The 9011-nt window shown below is 36.4% G+C and overlaps 1 pseudogene; it reads left to right on the top strand.

Annotated features, from left to right (window-relative positions):
• The first annotated feature begins 1820 nt into the window (after positions 1-1820).
• Positions 1821-3544, top strand: LOC102833764 (annotated as a pseudogene).
• The last annotated feature ends 5467 nt before the right edge of the window (positions 3545-9011 follow it).

Here is a 9011-nt window from a genome sequence, read left to right as displayed (position 1 = left end):
TGCCATTAATTAACAACATATCTTAACAACATGTTTGATCCATTTCAAGCTGAAAACATTGATAGAACTCTTAAATTTCATCATCATTGGTTTTAGTGTTTATATATTTTTATATCAATACACACATTTTAGAGATTTGTACTAATAATGTCTAAAAGCAAAAGATTCAAATAGCAATTAGTTCATATGGGATCAATACATAAGGTTTCAAGTACAATTCTCCAATAAAAGAAATGATACTCCATTAAAAAATAGCTTATTTCAAGTTTGGGACAAGGAAATACATACTGATATTCGAACATCTTTTTTTCACAGAGAATAGAGTGCTTAAAGAATAATGAAAAGATATCTAAGTGGTCATCAGATGTCAGCTTTAAGTGGCTAGTACTAGCCAAAAATTGGGAAAAATGAGCCTTAAAATCATGTCATTGGGTTATAATCCATGGTGTAATGTAAGAATTCATGAGTTTATGCTGATGTTAATTAACTGGGAGAAGAGAAAATCTTCCTAAGAAGATAATGTAAACTAATAATGGTAGATAAATCATCATTCTGTCATCACTGAATTATTACTGATTAATTTAAATACTAGCAATGTCACCCATCAGACCTCAGATGAGTTTCCTGATTGAGACGGTGTAGGAAGAAGAAGAGGCTGACTACTTCTGAGTATTTAGTTACTGAAAACAGACTATCAAAATAGACTACCAAGCATTGTAAATATTGCACAAATGGAACACAAAATAGATGAGTGGAACATATTAAAAATTAGGAAATTATGTATATCAAAATATTAAGAAAATAAATATCAAATTTGATAGTTTTTGTGGTCTTAATGTGTTAAAAAAAAAAAAAAAGTAAAAAGGGAGACCATAGAATGGGAAAAATCTTTTGCAATGATATATCAGACAAAACTTCAAAATTTAGACTAATCTCTAAAATTTATACAACACTTTTACAAGAAAAAGACAAATAACCTATTTTAAAAATGAACGCAGGACATGAACATACACTTCACCATGGAATACATATGGGCAGCCAACAAACATATGAAGAAATGTTCATAATCATTAGCCATTAGAGTGATGCAAATCAAAACAATGATGAAACATCATCTGACACCAACAATAAAGTGAAGTTCAAAAAAGCAGAGGACAATAAATTTTGGTGAGGATGTGCAGTGACTGGAATCCTCCAACGTTGTTGGTGGGAATGTAAAATAGTTCAACCACTCTGGAAAACAGTATGTCACTTCCTCAGAAATTTAGAAATAGAAATACCTTATTGTTGTTGTTGTGAAGTGCCATCGAGTCAGTTCCAACCCATGGTGACCCTGTATAGGGTTTCCAAGGAGTTAGGATCCAACAATTCTTCTACTTGGTATATATCCACAGGAAATATGAGCCAACACACAAGTAGACATAGCCACACCAGTGTTTATCTCAGATCTATTCACAACAGTAAAATGATGGAGACAGCCTTAGTGCCTATCAATGGAAGAAAAATGTTTAAAAAATTGGTACATACACACAATGAAATACTATGCTACCATGAAGAACAACAATGAACCTACAAATCATCGAATAATATGGATAAACCTTGAGGACATTATGCTGAGTGAAATTAGTCACACACATACACAAAAAAATACTGCATAAGATAATTATTGTAAAACCTTAAGACCACCCCATGGCGGTCACAGCCCGTGCAGCAGCAGCCAGGTGCTCGCAGCAGCATCAATGGGCGGCTGGACGCAAATGGATGGTGCACCTAGGCTCTTGTGGGGAAAATGGAGGGCGACAGGGAGCAAACCCATGGACATGGAGGCTGAAGAGACAATTGAATGCCTTCAGGAGTTCCCAGAACATCATAAAATGATCTTGGACCAATTGATTGACTGAATGAACAGTGAGAGCAGGATCGGTTTACTGATATCCCCCTGATTGTCATCGGGCACCATTTTAAGGCCCACAAAGCTGTTTTGGCTGTTTGCAGTAAGTTCTTATACAAATTCTTTCAAGAATTTACTCAGGAATCTTTGGTGGAGATAGAAGGTGTCAGTAAAATGGCCTTTGGTCAATTAATTGAATTTACATATACAGCAAAGTTAATGATACAAGGAGAAGAAGCCAATGATGTATGGAAAACAGCAGAGTTTCTACAAATGCTAGAAGCTATCAAAGCCCTCGAAGTCAGGAACAAAGAAAATGCAGCTCCACCTGAAGAAAATAACACCGGAAAAAGTGAGGCAAAAAAAAAAGAAAAATTGTGGAAGCATCTAATGTTATCACTGAATCATTGCCATCTGCAGAATCAGAACAAGCTGAAATTGAGGTGGAGATTGCTGAAGGCACAATTGAAGTGGAAGACGAAAGCATTGAGACGTTGGAAGAAGCGGCTACTCATAAAGTACATTCAGAGCTCAAGTTCATTGGATGACTCTGCTTTAGCTTTGTTGACAGATATTACCAGCAAGTATCGTCAAGGTGATAGAAAAGGGCATATTAAAGAAGAAGATGAGTGTGCGTCTGATCCCACAAGCAAACAGGAGTGCATGAAATCACACTCCAATGAGAGTCTCAAGTGTGAAATATGCACTAAAAAGGTATCTTCATGGAGAGTGCATGGAAACAGCACCTCAGTTGTTACCACCTTGAAGAAGGTGGAGTCAATAAAAAGCAAAGATCTGGGGAAAAAATTCACATTTGTCAGTACTGTGAGAAACAGTTTGACCACTTTGGACATTTTACAAAGCATCTTCAAAAATATACAGCTGAAAAACCCATTGAGTGTCCAAATTGTCATGAATGATTTGCAAGAAATAGCACACTCAAAAATCACCTGACAGCATGCCAAACTGGAGTCGGGGCAAAAAAGGGAAGACAAAAACTATATGAATGTCAGGTCTGTAAGAGTGTGTTTAACAGCTGGGACCAGTTCAAAGATCACTTAGTAATCCATACTGGAGATAAACCCAACCATTGTACTCCATGTGATTTATGCTAGGAAATGAATTAAGGAGACATCTTAGTGATACTCATAATATTTCAGAATGTCTGGTAACCAAAGAAGTTCTTTCAGTGGAAACATGTGTGTAAACTGAACCTGCAACATCAATGACGATTAGAGAACACTTTGGGAAGGTACATGTGCTACCACGTGGATTCAGCCCAAGTGACTGTAGAACAGGTTCATCCAGATCTGTTCCAGGACACCCAAGTGCCCGATTCACAAATGAATGAGCTTCCAGAGCAGGTCCAAGTGAGTTATCTAGAAGTGGGTCGAATTCAGACTGCTGTATGTTCAATGGGTAAATCAGATGTCAATGGAAGTACAAACTGAGCTTCTAGAAGCAGACTTATATCAAGTGACCCCTGAAATCATGAATCAGGAGGAAGGAAGGCCACACCAAGCAGATACCACTGAGGATTCCAGGGATGATCACAAAGATGCTGAGAGTTTAAAGCCCAAACCAACAATGGATTCCCAAGCTGAAAAGACAGGGGATGAGGAGGACAGAACAGCTATGCCTGTTTTAGAATGAAATAACAAATGAATATATATTTTTAATTTACATGTTGGGTTTTTCAACTGATTGTGGGCAGTGTGACTGTCCTTGTTGATAGACAAGTGGACCAAAATTAACAATTTCTTGTTTTACTGACTGTTTCTATTGAACCACACTGGTTTCTCCCCACTAAGTGTTACAGAGGAGAGAACTTTCCTATAAATGAATGGGAAACTTTGAGTATATTTCTGAAAATGTAAATGGGTTATATTTATTATATATTTGGGTAGAAATGTATCTATTTCCATTGGGGTAAGGGTTCTCTCTTCTCTTCACAGGTCATGTTCTTCCTCAAATTGTTTTCCCTACTGTAAAATCAACTGTAAATCCATTAGAATACATGTTTATGTATTCTAATGCATGTTAGAAAATTGAATATATAAAAAATACAAGGCTGCATGAAGAAAAGTGCATTGTTACTGTGCAGTTAAATTTTGGTTTCTGGTTTCCTTTAGATTGAATACCATTCTTGTCTCCCCCAATAGTCACAGGAACAGAGTGGGGGTGGCAAAATTTCTAGAATGTAAAACAAAACAACAAAAACTACACCCATGTGCCTTTTCAAAATCAACTTAGCTTCTATACAGTATCTCTGGTTCTTTTATAGTTTATGTGGTAAGGAGCAATGTAGATGATGCTATAAGGTTTTATAGTTTTGCTTGTAAGTGTCAATCACCGATGTTTGTTTGTTTTTTTTTTGTTTAAGTTTGGCGAGAAATTTTGTTTGATGGCAGCTGAATGGCCATTTTCAATTGGGAGAATTCATTTACATCCATGGTAAACTTTATTTTGATGAAAAGTTTGCACTAGTATTTTGCCACCAGAGGAAAACAAGATGAGTATTGTTTAAAAATTAATGTATTTTAAATATAGTACAGAGAAAACATGTATATATTATATCAGGCTTTGTTTTAAGTGGAATCTTTTCCCCCAATCCTTAATGTAAAGATCTTGTGCTATGACTTTTAAAGCGATTTTTAAGAATGCTAAACTGTGGACTTAAAAGTAGGTGTGTAAATATTTTTAATCATTATTACTTGGAATATAAAATATAACAACCACACACACAAAAAAGAAAAGATATTCATATTAAAAAATAAATAAATAAAATTTTATTGGTTACAAGGGAAGGAATGGTAGAACACAGGTTAGAGGACAGATACATCATAGCTCATGTGTTGAGGAGGGCAATATACAAGGAAAGGGACCACAATACACAAGAAGGTAGAGGGGTGAAAGAACAAGGTAGATAGGGGGACACTTATGTAAGGTCTCATGGGCTAAATGGGACAGAGGTAAATTATGATGTCTGTTCAAGCTTGAAACAACAGGTCTTTGGGATACTGAGATCAAGGCACAGCTTGAATGGGTGAAAGGGGAAACAATGTTAAAATGCTTGGCTGTCTTATGGATATTGGTTTTCCTTGCCTACTATTGCAAAAAAAGACACATGAGTGGGATAGAAAGGAATGTTGGGAAAAACAATTTCAGAAAGCTTGTATACCCATCTTCAACCTGTAACTTATTTGAATACCTAAAAGGTGTTCTAGAACTTGCCCAGTGAACTAGGCTTCTTGTGGAGCCTTTGTAGTGTACAGGGCCTTAGGTGGAATCCTGAACCCCATGGAGAATCTTCTGAGGTGGGAAATTCCCACTTGAAAGGACATGTAGACCAGCCCAGAGTATCTAGAGGAACAGAAGATACTTCTTGAAAAAAAGACCATTAGGAAAAAAATAGAAATGACAGTCTCTTTAGCTATTAAAAGAACAAGCAAGCTGTTCACTGGAGAGCCATCAAGGCAAGCAATCAAATACCTTCAAGATGAACCCTCCTCCAAGATTGAAAATCAAAGGGAATTCATGAGCAGGCATGTAAGCTTACTGGCAACCATGTTGGTCTACACGTGAGTAGAAGTGGGGGAAAGGCAACATTGAAGATATGGCCTGAGTTCGAGCACATTCCATAACCTTGAGAAGAGAGAGAAGATGAAGGGCTGGTTGGTCTGATGTTTGGGGAGACTTGGCAACTCCTGAGGCCATAGACAATGACCTATCCACAGAGTGCTAGAGCTGAGAGTGAAACATCCAGCTGAGATGAAGTGGTGGTGGTGGTGGTGGTGGGGGTAATAAGAATGCACAAACTTGCAGATAGTACTCATTGGACCTTGTTTTCGACGTCATGATGATCAGAACTCAGCTAGAGTAAGATAAATAATTTTGATAAAGGAAGCAAGTGTAGGAAGCAAGAGGGAAGGAGTCTTCACCTCAAGGATCAAACCTATTCCCTCTGTACACTGGGTTGATAGGGATGGGCAACTTAGACATTGGCTACCTAAAATAAGGAGGGGATTATAAAGGCACAAAGTGGATGGCTTACATTTTCATGAGGGAGTTTAGTTTCAGAGTGTGCAGAGGGAGATGAAACCCCCACTGAAGAGTTTTTATCTTGTCTAGTGGGTCTGATGAAAGGAGATGGGGATAGGATTCATTTGATTCCATAGTGAGTAATTGTTATCCTGACTAATTGCGATTGTCACAACTGTAAAGGTAGGAGCTGTGTAGCAAAATTGGGAGAGTAGTTACTCTTACATTCAAGGATCAGAGGACCCTAGGACCATCAAGAGAGAAGAGCATGAGCAGTACATGGTACCCTAACCAGACAAGCAGTGACATCCGAGATGGAGGCAGAGGTGATGGCATGGAGAGAGAGAGCAGCTGAGGACTCTAGATGCATGTAAAGAGAAAGGCTATGTGCTGACCGCAAGGAGGCTGGCTTGCAGAATGTGTCCTTTGGTTGTTTAAATGATTATATATTCCTGCAGGTTTTTGTGTATATGAAAATCTTAAAAAGCAAAACAAAACAAAACAAAAAAGAATAGAACAAACGCAGTTACCAATGATGCATGGAGGGGATTGTAATTATTGCAATGAAACAAAAAAATATAATAGGTTGAGTGGAAAACAGATGCTTTCCCATGTTAACTATCACTCAAATCACAATAAAATCTTTTAAAAGAAATTGTATCATGTAGTCTGCATCATAGTTTCTATCACCAAGGTCATGTTTTCCAATGACTGATCCTTTTTGTTTCCAACTTTTGCATTCCAATCATCAGTAATTATCAATACATCTTGATTGAATTTTTTATTGTTGTTAGACTGAAGAAGTTGGTAGAATTCATCAATTTCATTATCAAAGTCTATAGTAATTGGTGAGTAAATTTAAATAATAGTTGTATTAACCGGTCTTCCTTTCAGTTGTATGCATATTATACAATCACAGACTGTGTTGTGCTTCAAGGTAGATCTTGAATGGTTCTTTCTGATGATGAATGCCATTCCTCTTCAATTTGTCATTCCCAGAATAATAAAAAAAATTAATTGTCTGATTCAAAATGGCCCCCAAATAAAAAGAACATCTCAAGATCTATCTTGAAGTAACCTCTGCCTGTGATAAAATCAATACTCCTACAAGGAAGCTAAATCTCATTCAAATTTATGCACCAACCACTAAAACCAAAGATAATGATTGTTTCATTGTTAGAAGACATAAATTTAGGTACCTGTGGTTTAATGACTATGGAAAGGTTTTCAACTGCATTTGTCATCATCATATATGGACAATTTTGAAAAGAATGAACCTATATAACACTTAATTATGCTCATCAGGAACCTGTACATTGTCCAAGAGGCAGGCATTCAAACAGAACAAGGTGACATTGAGTTAGTTGAAATTAAGAAAGGTGTGCACCAGTGTTGTATATTTTCATCATACTTATTCAATCTGTTTGATGAGCAAAAGTCTGAAGAAAAACATGGCATCAGGATTGGAGGAAGACTCATTAACAACCTGCAATATGCAGATGATCCAACCTTGCTTGTGGAAAGTGAAGAGGACTTAAACTATTTACTCATGAAGATCAAAAACCATAACCTTAAATAGGGATTGCAAAGAAAACAAAAATCCTCACCATTGGACCAATAAATAACATCATGATAAAAGTAGAAAACATTGGGTTTGTCAAAGATTTCATTTTGTTTGGATCCACTATTAACACTGATGAAAGCAACAGTCAAGAAATCAAAAGATATATTGAATTAAGAAAACCTGCTGCACAAGACCTTTTAAAGTGTTCTAGAGAAAAAAATGAGAGTTTGAGAACTAAAGATGCACTTGACAAACTGAACGGGAATGGCATTACCTTGATCATACAAAGAGCTTCTCAAGATCTATCTGGAAGTATAACTGATTGTGATAGAATAATATCCATAGATCTACAATGAAACCGAGTTAATACAACTAGTGCTCAAATTTATATACCAACCCCTGAAGCCTCAATAGCCTCATATGCATGTAGATGTTGGAGCTGAACATGAAAGACTACAAAATAATTGATGAATTTGATTTATTGTATTGGAGAAGAATATTAAAAGTAGCATGGACTTCCAGAAGTACCAACAAATTTGTATTGGAAGAAGTACACAGAAAATACTTCTTAGAAGCCAGGATGGCAAGATATTCTCTCTCATACTTTGGACATATTACCAAGAGATACCATTCCCTGGAGAAGTACATCATGTTTAATAAAGTGGAGGGTCAGCAAAAAAGAGGAAGATCTCCCCCCCCCCCCCAACAAAGGTAGATTGGCACTTTGGCAGCATCAATAGGCTGGAGTTTAAGAATTATTGTGAATATGGCTCAGGACCAGGTAGTGTTTCCTTCTATTGTGCATAAGGCAGATCTTGAACATTTTTTTTTGCTGATGAATGCAATGACATTCCTCTTCAATTTGTCTTTACTGTCATAACAAACAATGTAATTGTCTGATTCAAAATGGCCAACAAATTCCCACTCTTTTGTGCATGAGTGGGAGCCTACTCAAGTGTTCGTAACCACAAGAACATCAATTTACATATTTATTGATAATGGCCTTCAAGTATACAGCTTAATTTAATCAGTTTCATAAAAAAATATGTTGTACATATACACAAGAGGCATAGGAAGTTAGTGAAGTAGAGAAAGTGTGTAATGCACAAACATTAAATTGAGAAATTGATGTAATCTCTTATATTATGATCATATATTTTTCTGAGTTAAAATGTTCTGTTCAGTGCATTTAAAATAAATTTAAAAAAAAGAACATTTTTTTTTAAATCCAAAAATTCATAACTCATCCCACAAAGTAGCTCAGTTTGTTCTAATTCAGAAAGTGATCCAAACAATTTAGTATGGGATAAACAATGTGACATATGTGAATATGATTAAAGTAATTGTAGGCATATATAGTCATAGGCTAGATTTGCCCTCAATTACTGTGATCATCACTTATTTTGTAAAAGAACATTCAGAAGCATGATAGGCTAAAGAAAAAGTAGGTCCTGGGATATGGGAGTCTCACTGTGCTTTTAGCTTCAGGGACAGGAATCATCTTGTTGCTCAGGG

The sequence above is a fragment of the Chrysochloris asiatica genome, unplaced genomic scaffold (genome assembly GCF_000296735.1).
Source record: "Chrysochloris asiatica unplaced genomic scaffold, ChrAsi1.0 scaffold00401, whole genome shotgun sequence".
Taxonomy (NCBI): Eukaryota; Metazoa; Chordata; class Mammalia; order Afrosoricida; family Chrysochloridae; genus Chrysochloris; species Chrysochloris asiatica.
Note: the sequence above shows the minus strand (reverse complement) of the source record. Positions and strands in the feature narration are given on the sequence as shown.